Below are 23939 nucleotides of genomic sequence, written 5' to 3'. Positions count from 1 at the left end.
GGGGCAGGAGCGCCCTAGCGAAGACGTGGGCTACAAATGGAGAAATTCATTGACATAAGCGACTTTGACAAAGGGTAGCGTGCTATTATGCAGAGCCTGTGGACGGATATCTCTAAAATGGCGAAGCTGTCGAATGTTCACGCGTTACTGTCTTGAACGTCTACGGAAAGAGGCAGAAGTTGAGTGAAACTACCGCTAGGTGCTGAATGCTTGGACGTCCACGACCGACTCTTCACAGAACGTGGGATTCGGAGTTCTTGTCCGCTTTGTAAAGTAGAGTAGATAGTGATCTGTGGCATCTCTACCTAAAGAGCACAATGCTGGCACACGCATAAGTTTTTCAGAGCACACCATTCATCGTACGTTGCTGAACATAGAGCTCTGCAGCAGACCACCCTTACGCGCTCACATGCTGACCCAACGGCATCGTCAATTACGATTGCAGTGGGCGCGGACTATCCGGATTCGACCGTCGATCATTGTAAACGTGTCGCCTCTTTTGCTTCACTAGGTCGATGGTCGTCCCCACAAACACCGTCATCGAGGTGAACGGCAGTTCGAAACGTGCAGCGCGCCACTGCAAGACATTCTCCTGCGCTTGCATGTGACCTGTGGTAGTAATCAAAGACACGCTGACAGCTGCGAACCACTTGCATCCCTTCATGTTTTGTGTCTTCCCCGAAGGCGATGTCATGTATCGGAGTTATAACTGTTCGTGTCTCGGAGCCAGAACCGCGCTACAGTGGTGTGAGGAGTATTATAGTGAACTCACGTTGATGCTTCGGCAACCAAATTCGCCTGACGTAAATGCTATAGGACCCATCTGTGACCCTATCTGGCGCCATCACGGCGTACGCGAATCAGCGGCCTGTTATTTACGCGAATTATATGATCTTTGCGTAGACAACTAATGCTCCATTCCTCCAAAAACCTACCAACAAACTTTCGGATCCCTGATACGCAGAATCAGTGAAGTATTTCGTTCCAAATACGGAGAAACAATCTACTAAGCAGGTGGTCATAATGTTTTGGCTCATCAACGTAACCTGTGAAAGTGAGTGATGTGTTACCAATTGTCCATCACAATGGAAGCTGATACACACATATTAACAACGAAGGGCCCACACTATCACAGTATGTATGTAATTCGTTTTTGGCTCCACATCGACATGTAAACAATACTTACGGCGATGCAGTAAAGCATATTTCATCATCTTGTCACCTAGCACCCAGCATTACCCTTTGAAATAACCACGTATCCTTCTGTGCCCCATCCCAAAATGAGTCTGAAAAGGTTCGAAAACTGGTTTATGGAATAAATATTTAAAAAAAAATTGACTGGCTTCAGTTTTCTGTATTTATAATCTCAACTTCTTCCTTAATAACACTAGCCCAAGAGCTGTAAGGGCACGCAATAACCTCTGAGCTATTATATTCTATAGGATGACCAATGCCAAGGGAACGCCCTGCAATAGCAGACTTGCTTGGTTGTTGTATTCGCGTGTGATGCTTATGCTGAGTACACTGATCCTCGAAGGTCGTGGTGGTCTCAACAATGTATGACACGCCGCAACTGCAAGGGTTAGCCGCGCGATGTAGTAAGCCTTGTCACGGTTCCCGAGGCTCGCCCCGTCGGAGGTTAGAGTCCTCCCTCGGCAATGTTTGTGTGTTGTCCTTAGCGTAAGTTAGTTTAAGTTGGATTAAGTAGTGTGCATAAGTCTAGGGACCGATTACCTCAGCAGTTTGGTCCCATAGGCCATTACCACAAATTCCCAAATTTTGCAAAGGATCCTCCTTTCATCCTTTACAGACCTAAGCTCGGAAGGTGGTCAAAAACCGCACTACACATTCCGTTTCCACAGAATACGACCAATGCTATTCGAAAAGTCAGTGATTAAGGCAAAGTTTAACGGTATGTTTGAACATGCCGTTTACGGGAAGCCAACTCACACTGATTTGCATCTTTGGTTTGTATATATTCATGGATGTGATTGCAGAATTGTCCTACCAGACTTAGATGCCAGGAAAGTGTGTAAGTATCTGAAATTACAAAATGCAACCCCGACCCTGCGATGAAGTGCACAAAGTGATGAGTAATCCAGACACAATGAAATCGCCTACCAGATTAAGGGTCTAAACTGGACCCTTGTCTTTCGAAGGCATATTCTTACCAAATGAGCTACTGAGAGAAATACTGGCAGGCTGAAACTTTTAACTGCGCTGATAGTTGTACCTGAACAGCTAGTTGATTTATCTCTACTAGTCATTAGGTCAAGTTTTCCTAAAGAAGAGGAACACGTGTGCATCGACCAGTGTAGAAATCCAGCTAACCTGCGTCATGATCAGCAAAGTATGTGGCTGCACCTTGTACTGATAGCTATAATTTATGACGAAAACTGGAAAATTAATGTGTCATTACATAGCAAAAAATGGGAAAAAATAGTTTCTCATGCGTAACTCTTTTCCATCTGTCATGAGCAAAAGGAGAAGGTTAGACAACTAAGAGTCTTCAGACGGCAACTTCGCCGAAAATTTCAGTTCCGGTTACTGAAATATATTAGACCATTTGTATCCGTCTGATATATAAGGCACACAAGTCTTTTGAGCGACGAATTCTTGTGGAATTTCGGTAGGCTAACTGCCCAAAGCACAGCACGTGCGGAAGTGACGCATTCCGGTGCCCGTGCAATACTTGACGCGCACGCACACTGGTTATTTTTGAAACTCAAAAGAAGCGCACATCTGCTGCAGGCTGAAACTACTTACTCTCGTGGCAGGATCTCATCAACAAGTAGCTCGCTGTTGAAACACGCGTGTCTAAACAGCATTTGTGTCGCTAGAGGACTCCGCGGATTATCTTGTTAAGTTACTTTACGGGAATACAGTACAGATTTAAAAGCGACGAATGCCTAGCCAATACGTCAATCGTCATCATTTCCGATCTTGTGTGAAAATTACTGCAACATACGTTTTAACATCAGCTACGAAATCGTTACTACTATAAGAAATTACTTTCGGAAACCTGTTAAAGAAGTAATATTGTTCTGAAATTTTCAGTCATTTGCTGTCGTTGAGAATGTTCTGCAAAGACGGATCATCGAATACGCACAACTGGAAATTCATTGTTGGTACACAGACATGGAGTGGAAATGATGAAGTACTTGAGGTTCGAAGAGCCTGCCATACAGTCTTTAAAGACGCAGAAAATACGTCGAATTCGTTCATTAAAAACTCGTTATTGCAATTAATGACTAAAGTAATCAAGCACGTACTTCGTAACAGTACTAGCTATTAGAAACGAGGTAAGAAAATGTACTTGTGCGAAGCGAAAACTTAGGACAATGTCCTTACTGCTACTTAACAAGAATATGTACATCTGCAGAGTATTTACTGCATAAGAAAAATTTTAAAATCTTTGGAAGTTGTGCGAGAGTGTAGTTATCAGGACAGAGTGGTCGTCAATGAGGATACTTAATATAACTCCAAAAAAAAAAGTTCGAATGTTCATGACAATTAGGCATTTCGCGTGAAGACAATAAATAACTATCCATCGATATCTGTAGATGGAAGTAAGATATTGGACAAAATAATCCTTTAAATCAGCAGGTATGTAAGATAGTAGTCGAGCAAACCAGTACGACTCTAATTTGTCAAACATAAGTTGGTACACCCACGACCACTTACTCCGTGAACGAAGTGTTTGTAATAGCGTCAGAAATGAACGTATAAAACTCAATATTGTTGTTGTTTTCTTGCATCCTTAGACAGGTTTGTTGCAACCCCCCAGATAACATTTAAACATCAGTATCAGAACAGAAAACAGGGAAATCTCAACTGAGAATTGTGTGACCGTTAACAACAGCTCTACAGGGAGCGAGGTATCGAAAAGTAATGCAAATTAAATTAAGCCATATGTTTAAAGGGAACAAGCTAGACACCGTCTGGACAAATTTTCTGTTGCGTTAACGTATGTTTATATCACGAGAGATAGTAAGTAACCTGCAATGAGAGGCTAGAGTATCAAACTGAAAGAAAAAAAAGAGATCGACAACACATTTGAAAAGTTCAGTAACATCAGTAGAAAATAAAATTACGGATTTCTTCTCATGGTATAAACAAGTGCTCATCACAGAATTTTTTTTAAAGTCTGTTCCAATCATTTATCAAATATGCCACGTTCACAAAATCGGCTACCATGTAACAGAAATGATGCATTTTTTAACTCCAAATTCTGACCATAATGTAAAATAAACATTGTGCAGCATACAGCTAAAAAAAGGTGGAGCTGTGGTTTCTTATTAAACTGAGAAAAACATGCTACCAATTATCGAATAGAGATAGGTTAAAATCTGTGCGGGAAATATATAGCGTATTCCTATTCATTTGCTTAATTAGTTTCTCTGTTGCAATTGAAATAGCTCACACACAGGGAAGTATTTTCATATTTTTTTACCTATTAAGCAGCCATTCCGAGTTTTGAAATTTTGTTTGAACGCGGCGAGGACTTCCATGGCATCTGATATGAACTACAGTCGTGTACAGCTGACTCTGCATTGGCATAGAAGTATAAAGAAAAAAATTCTATGGCCAATTTCAAATTTTGAATGAGATGCCACAGGGACAATAAAATATGTTGCATTTCAGATCACTTCAAAGCTTGGACAAGCTGAAGCTTTTCGCTGAACTTCAAAACATATATGAATGCTGCATTAAGCTCATAGTAGCTCAGGTTTATTGACCACATTATCAATCGGACGAGGTTCTCAACAGTATTCAGACTATCCTGTATAACAATGTCACACAGACCAACTGATGCTTCTGCTGCAGTTTCATCTGAGTCTCACATTCGTCTAACGTAAAACACAGTTGCTTGATATGTGAATTTTTTTAAATGTTGTGTTTTGGGAGGTATTCTTCAGTTTCACGGCTTTGACTGTTCTCATATTGGACATTTGCATGTATAAGGAGCGCTCAAATGAAAATGAGTCCGATGGAAAGAAAGTAAGGAAACTATTTGTTATTTCAAAAGTAATCTGCACAACAGTTAATACATTCATCCCACTGTGAGACAAGATGGTCAGTGGCTTCATGGAAAAAAAGTTTGAGGTTGCATACGGATCCATGATTGTACCCTGCCGTGCACCTCTTTGTCCGGTAGCCACGAATGTCTCCCTTCAGGGCTCAAAAAGATGGTACTCGCATGGGACAGATCGGAACTCTATGGAGTATGTGTAAGGGCGTCCCAGTGAATCTTCTGTAGTGTAAACTAAACAAATTTGGTCCGCACACATGTTGCAAAGGTGGTTTTCACTACGCTGCAGAAGTATCTCTGGGAAGCAGTTACACATCCCCATACAGTCCAGAGTTCTCCTCAGGCGATTTGCATATTTTTGGAATCCTGAAGAAAGATATTCGTGAAAGTCGACTTGCTTAGGACGGAGAGGTGCACTGTTCGGTACAATCATAGTTCCTTAGACAACCGAAAACATGTTTCCATGAAGGTATTGACCGTCTCGACTCATAGTGGGGTAACTTTATTACTGGTTATGGCAATTGTCTTTGAAACATTTACTTTTACTCATCTGTCTCGTTTTCATTTGACTGCTCCTTGTATAATTAAATTTCAAGCTTCGTTTCCAGTTGGCAGGGATGTATCACGCCCTATATTTAGTTTGTTACTGTTTCACGTTTTGAATGTCTTGTGTCAGGATTTTACTGTCTGCTCATATCTACATTCCAGCACGAGGCTTTTTTCACACCGCTATGAAGAAATTTAGTTTTGAACTGTTTAGATATTTATGTATGAATTGTTTTCAGTTTCCTCGTATGAACGTTTCTACCTATCACTAAACACATCTTACGCACTTAATCTTGTTGGAAGAATAGATCCAAATATTGATAGCACACTTTTTCCATACTATCGATCATCGACGACGCTTTTCGCGATGATCTAGTTTTAACTGGACAGCACTTCCTTAAGATTATTCTTACCATGTCTTTGTAGATAGGGATTCTCAGTGCATACAATTTTGCAACTTATCTTCAAAATTGGTTCAAATGGCTCTGAGTACTATGGGACTAAACATCTGATGTCGTCAGTCCCCTAGAACTTAGAACTACTTAAACCTAACCAACCTAAGGACATCACACACATCCATGCCCGAGGCAGGATTCGAACCTCTGGCCGCAGCAGTCGAGCGGTCCGGACTGAAGCGCCTAGAACCGCTCGGCCACCGCGGCCGGCACACTTGTCTTCAGTTTATAGTTTATAGGTATAAGTTAAGTTTAACTGTGATGTTAACTAACACGCTTTATTCATAGTGCACACTGCTGACACCACTATAAGAGTCAAGGCGCCCGTAATTTAAAACACTTCTTTAGACCGTAAAAAATCTCCGCACAACGAAACAAGTCGTTTACTTGAGAGATGATCTTGCTCTTCTTTACTGCTCATTGTACATAAATGTAAAATATCTTACTTTGTGGTACGATGTGGGAATAAATGAAGGTCAAAAGTCAAAATGTACCCTATGAGGGAGAGAAAATTGGAAGTCATATCTTTCTGAAGCAAAAAGAGATGCGCCCTGAACTTACAATTTCTTGAAACTTTCTGGCAGATTAAAACTGTGTGCCAGACTGAGACTCGAACTCGGGACCTTTGCCTTTCGCGGGAAAGTGCTCTACCATCTTTTTTTTTATCTCATTTTGTTCGTTTTCGTTCGTTTTATCTGCGCGGTGCGGACATCGCAAGACATCTGTTTCAGTTCGTCGTTGTTGATCCATTAACTCAATTTTTTTATTACAGGGGGCAGCTAAGCCATGTCCCCGCAATATCCTTTCTTTCAGGAATGCTATTTCTGCAAGGTTCGCAGGAGAGCTTCTCTAAAGTTTGGAAAGTAGGAGACGAGGTGCTGGCTGAAGTAAAGCTGTGAGGACGGGCGTGAGTCGTGCTTGGGTAGCTCAGATGGTAGAGCACTTGCCCGCGAAAGGCAAAGGTCCCGAGTTCGAGTCTCAATCCGGAACACAGTTTTAATCTGCTAGGATGTTTCATATCAGCGCACACTCCGCTGCAGAGTGAAAAACTCATTCTGGTTACAATTTCTTGTTATTTTATAAGAACATTGAACATTAGTCTTCGGATATCACTGACCACTGATGCAAAAGTACATAGCGCACTGCACTACGTGGGATTGGCATCAAGGTGAATGACAGGTACGTGGAAGAGCTGAAGGCCCGCGCTAACTAATAACTTGAGTAATAACATACCGAAAAATGCAGTTAAGTACACTCTGGTGAGGAAACAAGGAGCTGTCGGTCTGTGTAAAATAGAACAGATGTGTATCACACAATCACACGCCATCTTCTTCAGACAGAAACCACAAAATATTTAAAAAGCGAGAGAGAGCAGCACGACAAATTCTACCAAACTATGATAGAGAATTATCACCATGTCTCAAAATACCCACAATAATACATTTTGCCTACATGCAACTTTAGATAAACCAACAAAACAGAGGAAATCACGTAACAGCCAAGAAACATGAATTCAAAAATTAAATTTCAGCGATTCGCAGTATTTCCAGTCGATTGGTGGTCATCATGTGGAGGGAGAGACCCGAAAAAAGAAATGGAATCATATGAATAAAGAGCGTGACTAGAACATGGCCCATCACCAAGACATAGGCCAACACAACGGAAAATTCACGAGAGGGATTTAGAGTAGAGAATATAAGTTGCAGCTCCATACCAGTCATCACTATCTACGAATAACTATCACAAGGGCCAAGTGGTTACTCACCTTAACAGGATGCAATGCACTCTCCATAAATTTACGTGATAAACGATATCTGAAAATCTTATACAGTATTCTTATGTATCCATTAGAATACATAAAAGCGCCTAGACTAAGAGTACGCAAAACAATAAAACCAACGTGATTCAAGACAAACCGCATTAAATTATATTTTATAGAGGAAAAGGACAGTTAGTAGGTTCAAAATACCCAGCTACATAGCGTTCAGCTGCAAATACTGCATGGATGCAGACGGATAGTGGGCTAAGATAGCTCTGCGAAGCATTAAGTTAACTGCCTATCACATGTCCGTCAGCATGCCGCTAAGTCCAGGAAACTAGTCTGTCGCTTACGTGAGAGTGAGTATTGCAAGTGACCATCGGAAATTGTGATTTCAGAACTGATGAGGACTTGGCAAAGAGACTAATTTGCGTAAAACAAACGCAAGAGGCATCATTCAGAGACACTATAATCGATCCTACCACACAGACATTTATTACTAGACTGCCAATGCAGTATACAGTATCATTGGTGTCACTGAAGCCAGTGCTTTAGAATAGAAATATGGCGGCGTGCGCGAAGGGCGTGTAAACAGTTGTTTCTTAATTGATAAAATAACCGTAAGAAATGGGAATAAACTGATGCAACTACGTTACCTTTAGAGTTTTGACATAGTGGTCAATACAAGCTTCGTGTTTGGCTGTAATTTTTCGTGAAGCAAGCGGAAGATACATTTTACGTATTTTTGCTTTTGTACCGTATGTAAGCCTAGATAATTGCATTACAATATCCCTTAATCGCAATACGTGCAATGTTCAAATAGTTTTGCATATTTTAAAGGGTTTAATAATCTAGTATTAACAGACGTAGCTTAATGATGTGCTTTTGCCTGCCGCTATGGCTGAGCGGATCTAGGCGCTTCAGTCCGGAACCACGCTGCTGCTACGGTCGCAGGTTCGAATCCTGCCTCGGGCATGGATGTGTGTGATGTCCTTAGGTTAAGGTAGGTTTAAGTAGTTCTAAGTCTAGGGGACTGATGACTTCAGATGTTAAGTGCCATAGTGCTTAGTGCCATTTGAACCAATTTTATGTGCTTTTAACCAGTTTTGATAAATTTGGTCTTTTCTTCGATGGGTATGCTCGTTATAAAAAAGCTTCTACAAGCATAATGTTCTATTTGTCGTTGATAACAAGTACCTTAACTCATTTGAGCGTTCTCATGAAAACTAGAGTTTGTTTCAAACGTGTAGGCATGTAACTTGATGTTCTTCTCATAAAACGAGCTCCTTGTAAACTTACAACGCCATTTCGTTTCAGAAACTCATATTAGCACCATGCGCAAACTTCCTGGCGCCGCCATCTTACCACACTAAACGTCCGGGTTGAGTAAAAGCTGCGTCTTTGCCAGTCTAGTAAAATACGTTTGTGCACTGCCGCTACTGGCCTCAATCGAAGTCAACTATATCACTTACCAAACAGAGCGAACTTTTGTAAATTAGAGATACTATTAGAGACAGCGTCGGAAAAAAGGCCAAACATAGCGACTTATATAAACATGTTGTCGTCTCTTCAAATATGAGTGTTGCGTGAGACAAACTTATTTCTATCATGTTGAACATCTTGGTGTGGTTTACACACACACACACACACACACACACACACACACACACACACACACACACACACATACTCACACACTGACTCACTGACATTATATTCATAAGATACTAGGTTTTTTTACGTTTTGTGAAGTACACAATTTTACATTCCTGAACATTTAACGCAAGCTGCTAACCTTTGTACCATTTCGAAATCACATCAAGGTCTGACTGAAATTACTGTAGCTTCGTTCGGAGTATACTTTATTCGATAACTGCATCACCTGCGGAAAGTCTGAAGTTACCATTACTATTGTCTACAAGGTAATTAATATACAACATGAGCAGCAAGGAACCCAACAATCTCCCCTCGTGTACACCTTAAGTTACTTCTACATCTGTCGATGACTCTCCATCCCAGATAACGTCTGTGTCTTTCTGCCAATAATCCTCAATCCAACCACAGATTTCGCCTGATGCGCCATATCGTCGTACTTTTGATAATAAACGTAGGCGTGATATTGAGTGAAATGCTTTTCGGAACTCGAGAAATATAGCGTCTTCCTGTCATGATCCATACCTTTCAGGAAGTCATATGATAAAAGGTTGGTTGGTTGGTTGTTTGGGGAAGGAGAACAGACAGCGTGGTCATCGGTCTCATCGAATTAGGGAAGGATGGGGAAGGAAGTCGGCCGTGGCATTTCAGAGGAACCATCCCGGCATTTGCCTGGAGTGATTTAGGGAAATCACGGAAAACCTAAATCATGATGGCCGGGCGCGGGATTGAACCGTCGTCCTCCCGAATGCGAGTCCAGTGTCTAACCACTGCGCCACCTCGCTCGGTATGATAAAAGGGCGAGTTGGGTTTCAGATGATGTATATGAAGATCTGGTCTTACGTTAAAGCAGTAAGTGGCTCTAAACAGCATATCCAGACACTCCGGACTGAAACAGAGGATGACACGCGTAAAGCTGAAATACTAAACACCTTTTTCCAAAGCTGATTTACAGAGGAAGACCGCACTGCAGTTCCTTCTCTAAATCCTCGCACAAACTAAAAATGGCTGACATCGAAATAAGTTTCCAGGGAATAGAAAAGCAACTGGAATCACTCAACAGAGGGAAGTCCACTGGTCCTGACGGGATACCAATTCGATTCTACACAGACTACGCGAAAGAACTTGCCCGCCTTCTAACAGCCATGTACCGCAAGTCTCTAGAGGAACGGAAGGTTCCAAATGACTGGAAAAGAGCACAGGCAGTCCCAGTCTTCAAGAAGGGTCGTCGAGCAGATGCGCAAAACTATAGACCTATATCTCTGACGTCGATCTGTTGTAGAATTTTAGAACATGTTTTTTGCTCACGTGTCGCGTCGTTTTTGGAAACCCAGAATCTACTCTGTAGGAATCAACATGGATTCCGGAAGCAGCGATCGTGTGAGACCCAACTCGCTTTATTTGTTCATGAGACCCAGAAAATATTAGATACGGGCTCCCAGGTACATGCCACTTTCCTTTACTTTCGGAAGGCGTTCGATACAGTTCCGCACTGTCGCCTGATAAACAAAGTAAGAGCCTACGGAATATCAGACCAGCTATGTGGCTGGGTTGAAGAGATTTTAGCAAACAGAACACAGCATGTTGTTCTCAATGGAGAGACGTCTACAGACTTTAAAGTAACTTCTGGCGTGCCACAGGGGAGTTTATGGTACCACTGCTTTTCACAATATATGTAAATGACCTAGTAGATAGTGTCGGAAGTTCCATGCGGCTTTTCGCGGATGATGCTGTAGTATACAGAGAAGTTACAGCATTAGAAAATTGCAGCGAAATGCAGGAAGATCTGCAGCGGATAGGTACTTGGTGCAGGGAGTGGCAACTGACCCTTAACATAGACAAATGTAATGTATTGCGAGTACATATAAAGAAGTATCTTTTATTGTATGATTATATGATAGCGGAACAAATACTGGTAGCAGTTACTTGTGTAAATTATCTGGGAGTATGCGTACAGAATGATTTGAAGTGGAATGATCATATAAAATTAATTGTTGGTAAGGCGGGTGCCAGGTTGAGATTCATTGGGAGAGTCCTTAGAAAATGTAATCCATCAACAAAGGAGGTGGCTTACAAAACACTCGTACGACCTATACTTGATTATTGCTCATCAGTGTGGGATCAGTACCCGGTTGGGTTGACGGAGGAGATAGAGAAGATCCAAAGGAGAGCGGCGCGTTTCGCCACAGGGTTATTTGGAAAGCGTGATAGCGTTACGGAGATGTTGAGCAAACTCAAGTGGCAGACTCTGCAAGAGAGGCATTTGAGCGCGCACGGAGGCTTTCCGGCAGTCGTTCTTCCCGCGAATCATACGCGATTGGAACAGGAAAGGGAGGTAATGACAGTGACACGTAAAGTGCCCCACGCCACACACCGTTGAGTGGCTTGCGAAGTATAAATGTAGATGTAGATGCTCCGAAATCCATGCCGGTTGGAGTGGAAGAGGTCTTCTGTTGGAAATGCTTCATTATGTTTGAACTCAGATTATGTTCAGGGGTTCTTCAACAAACGTGATGTCAAGGATATTGGGCGGTAGTTTCCCTTCTTGTAGACAGGTGTGACCTGTGATTTCTTTCAGCTATTGGTTACGGTTTCTTGTTCGAAGGATCTACGATAGATGATAGTTAACAGAAGGACTAACTTAGCCGCAAATTGGGTATATGATCTGATAGAGCCACTGATATTTGTTCGCTTTCAAAGATTTCATCTGTTTCTTACTGCCACTGACACTATTATCTACTTCACTTATCTTGTCAGTGGCACAAGGATTAAATTGGACAATACTCGTGCATTTTTCTTTGTAAAGGAACATTGGAACACACAATTATGCAATTCTGCTTTTTCTCTGCTACTCTCTGTTTTAATTCCTATCTTTCCCATGAGTGACTAGACAGTACCTATGGTGCACTAATAGTCTTTATATAAGAGCCGAATTTCTTTACGTTTTGTGAAGATCTTTGGACAATACTCCGCCACGGCAGCCATTGAAAGCGTCACGCACTCTCCTCTTCGCTGCCAATTGCGTTTCACTCGGCATCTTTCTATCTGCAGCGCTATGGTTGTTTTTTTTTTACCTATTACACAGTTGTCTCTCTTTCTTTAGAAGTTTCTTTACAGTGACTTTATACCATGGACGATCTCTCCCATCATGAGCTGTTCTACTCACTACATATCTGTCCAGAGCATGGTCGACTATACTTTTAAACTATGGTCATAGATCTTCCACATTCTCCTATCCTGAGGCAGAAGTTTCTAGTTGCTCATTGAGATATGACACTACTGCCTCTTTGCCAGTTTTGCTTACTGTATTCGTTTCTCGGTCTCTAAACTTTTAAATCCACAATTCCTCCGATTAAAAACTGACGATTCCTTTATGCCTCGGGATGTGTCCTATCAACCGACAGTCTTGACTTTTAGTAAAGTTGTACCACATATTTATTTTTTCCCAGTTCGATTTACTATTTCCGTATTAGTTACTCTATCTACCCATTCAATGTTCACCATTCTTCTGGCGAAACAATCTATTACGTTCTTGTCTGAACTGCTTATCGTCCACGTTTCACTTCCAGTAACACCCTATACAGATAAGTTCAGGAACGATTTCCGAACACTTAAATTTATAATTAAAGTTATCAAATTCCTCTTTTTCAGAAATACTTTTCTTGTTGATGCCAGCCTGCATTTTATTACATTATCATCGATATTACAAACCCCAAAGTTTTTATGTCTTCTCCATGAACTTTATTTCCCAGTTCAAATTTCTCGATGTTTCCTTTACTGTTTGCTTAATGTACATGTTGAATGATGTCCCAGTACCTTCTCAACTATCGTTCTCTTTCCATGTCCTTTGGTTATTATAACTGCAGTTTGGTTTTTGAACAGGTTGTAGATACATTTTAGCTCCCTATATTTTACCCCTACCAACTTAATAATTTCAAATAATATATTCCACTCAACATTGTCAGAAGGTTGCTCTAAATCTGTAAGTTCTGTAAGTAAGTAGCGTTGCTTTTCTTTACTCTACGTTCTAAAATAATATGTAAGATCAGTATGGCTTCCCGTTTTCCTGATCTCTCCCGAGGTTGGCTTCTACCAGTTTTTGCTTTACTCTGCAAATAATTTCTGTCAGTATTTCGCAACCATAAATTATTAAACTGATGTTTCGGCAATGTTCACACCTGTCAGTACCCTCCTTCTTTGGAACTGGAATTCTTACATTCTTCCTGAAGTCTGAAGGTATTTCTCCTGTCTCATATGTCTTGCACAACAGGTGGAATAGTTTTGTCATGGCCGCCTCTCCCAAGGAATTCAATAATTGTGAGGGAACGTCATCTACTCCTGGTGGCTTCTTTCGACTTAGGTCTTTCAGCGCTCCATCAGATACTTCTCACAGTATCATATCTCCTGTCTCCTCTCCAAATACTTCCTCTTCCCTGTATATAATGTCTTCAGGTTAATTTCCCTTGTATCGCCGTTCTATATATTGATTCCATCTTTCAGCCTTCTCTCACTCTCTCTCTCTCTCTCTCTCTCTCTCTCTCCAAACGGTTCTTTAATTTTTCTGTACGCTTCACCTATCATTACTACAGTGATGCGTGCTTCTGTAGCCATTTTGCTTTGCCGGTTTTCATATGCTGTCCATCTCCTTTTACAGACGAATGTATTTGTTTTTTCCTGTTTCATTTGCTGAATTTTATACTTTCTTCTTTATCACTTAAATTCAATGTAACGCATGTTATCCAAGAATTTGAACTGGGACTGGTGTTTTCGCCTATTCAAAGCTCTGCTGCCTGTACTGTTAGAGAGAGAATCCTATTGCGTTCGTTACCCAGTCATGGCTGTCAAGTTTTGTTCATGTAAGAAGTTGCATGGCTGTGAGGAAGGAAGAGTAACTTTATTAAGAGTAATTTTAAGGCGACGCACAAGACGTGGTATTAGGCAGGTATCTGGAATGGGGTCATCAGTCCGTTTGAAGTAAGACTTGTGACAGCTTGTAAAGGTTAGTGAAGGTAACACCATCGGTCACCCAGGTGAATAGAGGCACTGGCGTACAGCCAGGTCGTTCAAGAGCAGTGGCGGCTACTGCAAAATTGCACCAGTGGACTACAATGTGATGGCTTGTTGCCGTCTGACTGACAAGAGTACAAATCGTAACTATATTGAATAAATTAATTTTACTTATATAAACTGAACAGTTTAAATATATTTAAATGTTAAAATTAATCGTTTAACATTGTGAGGAATGAAATAAAACGATTAAAAAACAGTCGTAGCAGCAGGAATGTAACCCGTGCCAGTGAACTGGTGCTTAACCATCGGGCTGTAGGACTCAAGCGTGAACCATTGCTAGAAAATCCCTCATTCGCTGGGCGTAAATCTTTGGAGAGCATAAGCGCTGTTGACGTATTTACGCATCTCGTCCCACTGACCGTCTCACTGCTGCAGATGAGTTACTTACATAGCTCGGTGGGTAAAAAGTTTCCAGTTTTTATCATAAAGCGTGTTATTAATTGCAAAAAATAATTATTTCGATATATTCAACCGTTTACGAAATATGGAGATTGTTATGACCGCTTGATTCCCAATGCGCATAGATGGAGATGTGCATATCGTGCACGACCGTTCACTACACAGGGTGTAAATTTTAAGTTGACAAACCAGAATAACTCGAAAAATAAGGTTCACACGAGAAAATTTGTAGAATCCAAAGCTGATTATTTTCGAGGGGAACATCTGCTGGTGCTAAAGTTAGCCAGCCACCCCAGCCCCCTGGGGGTGGGGTGGGAGGCAACTTTAAAATTTCAAATGGGAACCCCCATTTTTATTGCAGAATCAGATTCTACATAAAAAAACTAAGTACATCTTGTCTTAAACATTTGTTTTCATTCTTGGTAGTTGGCGCTGTAATTCAAGGAAATCCATGTTCTCATTTTTGCGTGGAAAATGGTTGCGGATAAATAAAAAATACTTGGGTCAACATTTGTAAAACTCTATTTCCTCTCTCTCAAACCCCACCCTATTGGGAGAGTTTTAGTTTTAGTGAACCAAAATTTACGAACTAAATATGTGTTTTTTATGTATCCGTAACCATTTCCACGCAAAAGTGAGAACATGGATTTTCTTGAATTACAGCGCCAACTACCAAGAATGAAAACCAATGTTTAAGACAAAATGTACTTAGTTTTTTATGTAGAATCTGATTCTTCAATAAAAAGGGGGTTCCTATTTGAAATTTTAAAGTTGCCTCCCACCCCACCCCCAGGGGGCTGGAGTGGCGGGCTAAGATTAGCACCAGCAAATGTCCCTCTCGAAAATAATCAACTTTGTATTCCACACATTTTCTCGTGCGAAGCTTATTTTTCGAGTTATTCTGGTTTGTCTACTTAAAATTTACACCCTGTATATAAAAACCAAAAACTCGATAACAAAATATCGTTCTGCTCTCAATTTTAAATAAAATTCCGGTATCTCATCTACATTTCATACATAGCAGTGTACGAGCTAAAATAAACGATACACAAAAAATATGTTTAACTCTGCAAAGTCTTAAAAATTTCGTGCAATGCTTCACTTAATTTAATGCAACACAGCACAACAACTATGATCAACAGCGAAAAGAAATTCAGTCCCTCATTGAGCGAAGACATCAGACTGTAAGACGTGCAAAAACAGAATTTTTCACTGAGCAGCTTTCTTAAAACCGGATGATAAATATTTCATAGCGGTCGGAAGACATCTCTCAGCGCAGGTACTAGCATTAAGCGAGCAATATAGTGACAACAAAGCCGCCCTCAGCACGGAATATAGAGAGCACATCTGAAACGGGAATCAAACTCGAGCCTACGAATCGCCAGTCGGTGCGCTTGACAACTCAGCAATGGCATCATTACAATATCACGGAAAGAGCGAGAGACGGGTTCCAGCGCTTTAGTGTGGGAGAGTGTGGTGTTAACGCTCTCGCAGTAGAGTGTGCCATTTTCGGCGGCGTCATGTACGCATGACGGCCAGATGTCTAGAGTAAGGACAGTGGACGGGCGGAAGAGGCTGTATTAATTACGACTGCCCGTTCCTGTAATTAGCCGTGGCTCCACAATATGCTACCGTCTTCAACTGCAGCAGTTCCAGCAACACAGTTTCGTCGTCGGCTCCGAGTTTCGTCGTATCCACAGCACTGAAGTAAGATTGTTCATTGGTAGAAAGTATTAACGGCTAACCCAGAAGCAAAACTGAATGTGATTTGATTGATAAGATTTATTTAAATAATAATCAGTTAAACTCAGGGCGATTGTATCCTCATTGCCCCCAGACATTGTTACCAAGCAGGATCCTTGTTCCTTTTTTTTCCCCAATATGCTAACTGTGTGTCATAAGAAAACAATTGAATAGTTACAGACAGTTTATTAATGAATAATTTCTCTTTTAAAAGTTTTAGCCTCAGTCTACTTTCAATTAACAGTTGTACAACAGAGGCTTCAGTATACGACTAAAGTACAGCAATTTCATTTTTCAAGTTTGAGAATCAATCACTGGAAAAAATCCAAATCTAAAGAAATGCACAAATTAAGAGTGTGGAAGTTTTATTTATTTTACATATAGCTTGGAGCACATGGCTGTTTGGTTTCGTACGTATTCTAGTACTTAATTCTGTTCAAGTCACTAAAACAGTCTCAGTTGTTCAGACAATAATATGAAATCCAATTTGCAAAATAAGTAATGGCAAAGTAAAAAGTGCTTGCTTTTTTTTTCTAAATTTCTTTGATGACGTTATGTTCAGGTCACTGAAAGTCATTGTTCACGTAACGAAGTTCAGTAGTAATATACAGTTTAATTGCATATTTTCAAACCATTACTCGATTGCCTTTTTCAAAATTTAATGCCAAATATAACGTGAGAGTGACATCTCAGTTTTCTTTATCATTACATACTCACTTAAAATTAGCTCAAAAAAAAGACGTGGCAACCTTTAGCCCGACTAATAAGGCAACAGAGTATCGCACTCGTAGGAGACAAGGCGTTTCTATGCATCAACTAGCCCACCTTCTCCATTAGGGGATCGTGGCATCAGTCGCTATCATTAAATAACAAACAACATTGCAAGACGTTCCTCCTACAGTCCGTAAGCGTACAATGTCACGTTTGTTGCCAAAGGAGTAGACAAGTGGCAGACAAGAGGCTATAACGTCGACACTCTGTAGTGCCGGGGGATGACATTTCCAGATACAGGTTCCTACACCCGGTTTCTTCCTCAAGACAGCCTCTGCAACCCCCCGAAGTATGTCGCAACATTTCTAGGTCACCCTGTAGAGTGGTAGGATGTACTCATTTGTAAAGATTTACAGTCACTGTAAGATATCTCCACGAATAAGATTGAACTATTGGGAAAATAAGAAAGACCTATTGGGAAAATAAATTATTCTTAAATTAAATCCTTAAATACTAATTCAGTTCCTACGAATCGCAGCTTCTCCCTTCTGTTCCAGAATCGCTTCTCCTAAGCATCCTAGGAGATTTTCTCTGTCTCATTCCGTTGAATGTAACTTAGTTGATCACAGCCCACACTGTCGTCAGCTTCCTGATTGCGAAAAGCAGACCACACCTTCGTCCAAATTGGTGATGGAACTTGTGCTGGGATGCGGCATCCCATGTTTCAGTGAATCATTTCGTAATGTTGCCTTTGAAACTCTCAGAAATCTCAAGGTCTTTCAACCTATCCAGGTACCACCACCTTTATATTCTACCTTTCCTTGATTTATTCAATTTTAATCTGCAGTTCATAACCAATAAATTGCGTTTCAGAATCCATATCTTCCTCTGGTATTGTTTTGTATTTTCAAATTTAAATTCGTAATCTGTGTCTTACCATTATGCAATCTATTTGAAACCGTCCGGTGTCCCGAGTGCTTTCCACATAACAAAATTATTTAGTGATTTTTAAATAAAGTGTTAGTAGCGATTGAAGTGCTCCGCAATAATTATAACAGGTGGATTCCCCTTTCATTCCTTTCTCCCTACTGTGGTTACGTCATGTCCTTCTCCTACGATAATTACATTACTTTATGCAACAAAATGGTAAAAATAAGTGGTATCTCACTTGTTGTTTGGCTTATTTATCAAAATTTTGTACGGGCACTATGAACCACATGTAAGCATTTACGGGTACTTTTGCATTAATGGAGTCATTATTGTATTACTTATTGCCTTGACCACCGCAGAACGCTGCATGCATCTTATTGTTGATGCTCACAAATAATTCGATAGTTATATGTGCCATTTTTTAGCTTAAAATTTTTAAAACTGTACGTCCTTAATCTTAATATTCTAATCTAACTTCCGCTTATTTGTGGCATATTTCTCTGTATAGCCTTCTGAAGAAGGGCACTAAGTGCCTGAAACTAGTTAAGGAAATAAAATTTCTTTGATGCAGTTGCTTGGTGATTATTTCAATTCATACGACTACAATTGCCGAAGATGATAAAATACTCAATCTTGGAATAATTTTCAGATAATTCACTGTCATCCCAAGATTCTTGAATAAAGGCACCTTGTGGCCTACAGCAGGGCGTCGGCATAGGCATGGAAGTCTCATGTTGGTGTTATATCACAACTGTATAAACTAACTCCGCGAATCTGCAACTTATCTTCCTTCCAGGGAGAATACTTGCGTTTCTCACATGATCCTTACACCGTCACATCACCGTGAATCCTCTTTTTGTCTTCGCAGTTTGGTCGAGGCACTACTGACGGTATACCTTAGGAATGGCTGTACCCCAATGACTTCAGTACTGAAAGAACGGGGTGAGATAGTGGATCGCTTTCGCACCATCGAACTTCACAAAGTCTAAGGCAAAAAACTAGTCGCAGGTGGTGGGCGGTGTGGGTGTGGTTTCCTCGGCGGCGGAGTTTGTCCGCCCCGCCCCCAGTCCGCCTCCCGCGTAATTACAGACGGAAGCGGTTCCCGCAGCCGCCGCCGCCGCCGCCGCCCCCGGGCCGCCCCCATATTTCTCGCCATTACACGGGGCCATCACGCATGGCAGGCACGTCGCGGCCGTATTTTGCCGCGCCGGAATTAGTAGCTATGTGATCAGCATCCTCATGCGGCGGGCCTAAGTCTCCTCTGACAGGGCCCTCGCCGTCTGCAGTATGAATAACTGCCCGCACTCCGAACGCCCATGGCGCATTTCTTATTTGCTCCTACGGGCAACTTCGTAGAATAAGCAAAAACAATTCCATGAGCAAAAACGTTTCCACAAGCAACTGTAACTATGATTAATAGAACTAAACAGTGTTATAACCCCCAATATGCGAAACACTGCCACATTTGCATGGAACTGAGGATAAAGATTTGTTCTTCAGTAAGAAACGTTTCCAAAAGTATCTTCAGTCTATTTGTTATTAGTTTTGCATACACCTTGTATCCAATTTCAGAAGACTAATACTTCTATCCAATTTCAGACGACTAATACATCTATAATTGTCACATTTTCTGCAAAAGTATCTTCAGTCTATTTGTTATTAGTTTTGCATACACCTTGTATCCAATTTCAGAAGACTAATACTTCTATCCAATTTCAGAAGACTAATACTTCTATAATTGTCACATTTTCTGCAATACACCTTTTTTAAACAATGGGATAACAACTGCTGTTTGCCAGTCCGCTCGTACGTTGCTGTATTTACAGCAAGTATTTACAAAATTGAGCAGTTTTATAAGTAACGATTCCGAAGTACGTTTAAATAATTCCACAATGAGCTTTCTTCCCCTGGAGATATTTGTTTTTAGATGTTTTTAATACGTAATCTTCCACTGATCTAAGATCAACATGCATGTCACTAAATGCTGTTTTCGCATTATCCTCGTCACCTGTCCATAGGTTTTGGAAGTAATCGAACTACTCATTTTTTTGAAATGTGATTAATTTGAACCATATCTCTCTCATCTTTATTGTTTCAGCGTCCTATAGGATTTAGTTTGTTTCCCATGTACGTCATGCTCCATTTCAGTCAGAAAATGTTCCCATACTTTTCGTTTTATTTTTGGCTCTCTTTTCGCCACTGTAGTGTGTCGCTTACACTCGATACAGCCTTCTTGTTTCTTTGATTATAGATATTTCAGGTAGGCCTTTTTCTCACATTTTATGATGTCTACTAGTTCTTAGTTGCAGACTGGGAGCCTCTTTTCCTTTTCATATTTCATCCTTTTCCCTAAAACATCACCAGCAGCTATTGTTGTTGTTGTCGTCTTCAGTCCTGAGACTGGTTTCATGCAGCTCTCCATGCTACTCTACCATGTGCAAGCTTCTTCATCTCCCAGTACCTACTGCAACCTACATCCTTCTGAATCTGTTTAGTGTATTCATCTCTTGGTCTCCCTCTACGATTTTTACCCTCCACGCTGCCCTCCAATACAAAATTGGTGATCCCTTGATGCCTCAGAACATGTCCTACCAACCGATCCCTTCTTCTAGTCAAGTTGTGCCACAAATTTCTCTTCTCTCCAATTCTATTCAATACCTCCTCATTAGTTACATGATCTCTACCCATCTAATCTTCAGCATTCTTCTGTAGCACCACATTTCGAAAGCTTCTATTCTCTTCTTGTCTAAACTATTTATCGTCCACGTTTCACTTCCATACATGGCTGCACTCCATACCAATACTTTCAGAAAAGACTTCCTGACACCTAAATCTCTCTACTTCAGAAACACTTTCCTTGCCATTGCCGGTCTACATTATACACTCCTGGAAATTGAAATATGAACACCGTGAATTCATTGTCCCAGGAAGGGGAAAGTTTATTGACACATTCCTGGGGTCAGATACATCACATGATCACACTGACAGAACCACAGGCACATAGACACAGGCAACAATGTCGGCACTAGTACAGTGTATATCCACCTTTCGCAGCAATGCAGGCTGCTATTCTCCCATGGAGACGATCGTAGAGATGCTGGATGTAGTCCTGTGGAACGGCTTGCCATGCCATTTCCACCTGGCGCCTCAGTTGGACCAGCGTTCGTGCTGGACGTGCAGACCGCGTGAGACGACGCTTCATCCAGTCCCAAACATGCTCAATGGGGGACAGATCCGGAGATCTTGCTGGCCAGGGTAGTTGACTTACACCTTCTAGAGCACGTTGGGTGGCACGGGATACATGCGGACGTGCATTGTCCTGTTGGAACAGCAAGTTCCCTTGCCGGTCTAGGAATGGTTGAACGATGGGTTCGATGACGGTTTGGATGTACCGTGCACTATTCAGTGTCCCCTCGACGATCACCAGTGGTGTACGGCCAGTGTAAGAGATCGCTCCCCACATCATGATGCCGGGTGTTGGCCCTGTGTGCCTCGGTCGTATGCAGTCCTGATTGTGGCGCTCACCTGCACGGCGCCAAACACGCATACGACCATCATTGGCACCAAGGCAGAAGCGACTCTCATCGCTGAAGACGACACGTCTCCATTCGTCCCTCCATTCACGCCTGTCGCGACACCACTGGAGGCGGGCTGCACGATGTTGGGGCGTGAGCGGAAGACGGCCTAACGGTGTGCGGGACCGTAGCCCAGCTTCATGGAGACGGTTGCGAATGGTCCTCGCCGATACCCCAGGAGCAACAGTGTCCCTAATTTGCTGGGAAGTGGCGGTGCGGTCCCCTACGGCACTGCGTAGGATCCTACGGTCTTGGCGTGCATCCGTGCGTCGCTGCGGTCCGGTCCCAGGTCGACGGGCACGTGCACTTTCCGCCGACCACTGGCGACAACATCGATGTACTGTGGAGACCTCATGCCCCACGTGTTGAGCAATTCGGCGGTACGTCCACCCGGCCTCCTGCATGCCCACTATACGCCCTCGCTCAAAGTCCGTCAACTGCACATACGGTTCACGTCCACGCTGTCGCGGCATGCTACCAGTGTTAAAGACTGCGATGGAGCTCCGTATGCCACGGCAAACTGGCTGACACTGACGGCGGCGGTGCACAAATGCTGCGCAGCTAGCGCCATTCGACGGCCAACACCGCGGTTCCTGGTGTGTCCGCTGTGCCGTGCGTGTGATCATTGCTTGTACAGCCCTCTCGCAGTGTCCGGAGCAAGTATGGTGGGTCTGACACACCGGTGTCAATGTGTTCTTTTTTCCATTTCCAGGAGTGTATATCATCTCTACTTCGACCATCATCAGTTATTTTGCTCCCCAAATAGCAAAACTCATTTACTACTTTAAGCGTTTCATTTCCTAATCTAATACCCTCAGCATCACCCGACTTAATTCGACTACATTCCATTATCTTCGTTTTGCTTTTGTTGATGTTCATCTTATATCCTCCTTTCAAGACAGTGTCCATTCGGTTCAGCTACTCTTCCACGTCCTTCGCTGTCTCTGACAGAATTACAATGTCATCGGCGAACCTTAAAGTTTTTATTTCTTCTCCGTGGATTTTCACTTCTACTCCGAATTTTTCTCTTGTTTCCTTTACTGTTTGCTCAATATACAGATAGAATAACATCGGGGATAGGCTACAACCCTTTCTCACTCCCTTCCCAACCACTGCTTCCCTTTCATGCATCTCGACTCTTACAACTGCCATCTGGTTTCTGTACAAATTGTAAATAGCCTTTCGCTCCCTGTAGTTTACCCCTGCCACCTTCAGAATATGAAAGAGAGTATTCCAGTCAACATTGTCAAAAGCTTTCTCTAAGTCTACAAATACTAGGAATGTAGGTTATACTATTTACCACTAAAGAAAGCATGCAAGTGCAAGAGTCTTGTAGCGAGCGTGAGAACGTGCTTTCGGTCATCGTGGTCAACAATCAGCCGCGCCGCGACCGTTACGCGCACGCTCGTACAAGTGAGAACTCAGAAATGAAAATTTATCTTTATGAACAGTGTTACGTCATCACTAGTGTCAAGGAGGACTGGTCCCAGGTATCTATGTATGCGTGACGAGCTTAAGAATTTTCGTTCGATCACTCGGCTTCCGCATCAACAACAATCACCCGCGTCGCGTCGGTTACTCGTACTCTAGTCCAAGCGATATTGTGGACAGTTAATAATGAAGAATGTTAATTGGGATAAACACTTGTGACTTAGAATGTAAACAGTGCAACCTGCGATTTTCTTATTGTCTCAGAATATAGTTGTTTATACCACACGTAGGACAATGTTGTGTTTAATGTTGAGTGGCACCCCTAAATCCTGTTGCATGTTTAGACACATAAGTTCAGGCAAGCTAGCAGCAGTGTGGAGCAGAATAATACGACCGCCCCGGGAGTATCAGGTACGTGGTGTGGACAGGGCGCTAGATTCCAGTTTAAGGGACCCCCCCCCCCACCACTTGTACCCCCGGGCGTGTTACAAGGTGAATTCGATGCTTCAGTAATGGTCAGGGCTGGGAGTAGGAAACTGGGTGCTCATTTCCCAGCCACGCAGCTGGGAACTCGGCTTCTCCTGGTTTCTCCTTTTCACAAGCTGAGTGTCTGATTCCCTACGCCACCTCGATCG

This window comes from Schistocerca cancellata, chromosome 1, assembly GCF_023864275.1.
Source record: "Schistocerca cancellata isolate TAMUIC-IGC-003103 chromosome 1, iqSchCanc2.1, whole genome shotgun sequence".
NCBI classification, from domain to species: Eukaryota; Metazoa; Arthropoda; class Insecta; order Orthoptera; family Acrididae; genus Schistocerca; species Schistocerca cancellata.
The sequence above is the reverse complement of the archived record's forward strand: the minus strand, read 5'-3'. Positions refer to the sequence as shown.